Source organism: Lygodium microphyllum, chromosome 27 (genome assembly GCF_053477565.2).
Source record: "Lygodium microphyllum isolate KBCC chromosome 27, Lygodium_microphyllum_v1.1.10, whole genome shotgun sequence".
Classification (NCBI taxonomy): Eukaryota; Viridiplantae; Streptophyta; class Polypodiopsida; order Schizaeales; family Lygodiaceae; genus Lygodium; species Lygodium microphyllum.
Window position 1 is genome coordinate 63,291,780 of NC_141161.1, and position 1,316 is coordinate 63,293,095.

The window sequence follows — 1,316 nt, forward strand, 5'->3', positions numbered from 1 at the left end:
ATTGATAGTCTTATGGAAGGGGAAAGCATACATTCACTAAATATGAAGTCATTGGAGAATGGTCATGGTCCATCCTTGCAGCCGGAAAATCATCTAGGGGAGAGCAAAATTTTGCCGCAAGTTGAGTCCTTGGAGCTTGCTATTTCAGAAAAGGCAGATAATTTACCACCTTTAATGGAGACTACCAAGCCTGAAGCAGGTGCTGTGGTTGATGACTTTTTGATGACAAAGAGAGCAAAAGACAGAAGGCAATAATGGTGCCTCCTCACTCCAAATTTACTCCTTTCAGATTACTCGAGGGTCCCGACACTAGAGGTGTGGTGAGCTGCAGATGTACTTAAAGGAAATGAAGTGAATGATGTGTTGATCATTTTGCAACATCCTCATGTGTACACTTTTGGAACTCAAAGCTCTGAGGACTACCTGCTATTTGACATGGATAATCCTCCTTGTGATGTATACAGAACAGAACATGGAGGTGAAAAATGGGGTCTCTTTACCCAGCTTCTACAGAAGAGGAGATAGTGTGAATGGAGATGCTTTCATAGATACTGCCAAAGTGCCTGACCCTGACAGAATGGTGAGAGCATATAGCCAAGTTGCGGCCGCTCTCAATCTACTTAGGGCATTTGCAACAGGAGGTTATGCAGCCATGCAAAGGGTTACACAATGGAACCTGGATTTCACAAGTGGTAGTGAGCAGGGAAGCAGATACTTGGAGTTGGCCCATCGTGTTGATGAAGCATTGGGGTTCATATCAGCGTGTGGGCTCACCATTGATCATCCAATTATGACCACAACAAAGTTTTGGAATTCACACGAGTGTCTGCTTCTCCCTTATGAGCAAGCCCTAACTTGACTTGATTCAACATCAAGCCTTTAGTACAATTGTTCAGCTCACATGCTGTGGATAGGCAAAAGGACAAGGGAACTAGATTAGTGCCAAGTTCTGGGAGTTCATGTATTGAAACTCCAAAATCAGACACTCCCTCAAGTTCATGTGATGTGACTCTAAAACCAGATGCTCCCTCATCATGCTGAAAAGAGGCAGTTCATGGGAAAGAAGTAAAACAACCTACTACGAAAAGTGTATCTTGGCTGTCAGCACCACCTGGTACTTCATCATTGCTTCAACAGCTCCTGAACCTGTTGTATCTCAAAGTTGAAACCGAGTTGCCATTTTTGTCTCCTTGACTCCAGATTTGGCCAAGCCTCCTACCATAGCTCCTGTGTGTCTTCCAAGAAAGCTGCCATCTCTGCATGTGTACCTGAAAAGTAGGGTTTATTATCGAAAAATGAGACTAGATTTGAGGGAA

At 43.8% G+C, this 1,316-nt stretch overlaps 1 pseudogene; it reads left to right on the plus strand.

Annotated features, from left to right (window-relative positions):
• The first annotated feature begins 472 nt into the window (after positions 1 to 472).
• On the plus strand, positions 473 to 859 carry LOC148012384 (phospho-2-dehydro-3-deoxyheptonate aldolase 1, chloroplastic pseudogene; annotated as a pseudogene).
• Positions 860 to 1,316: the final 457 nt, after the last annotated feature.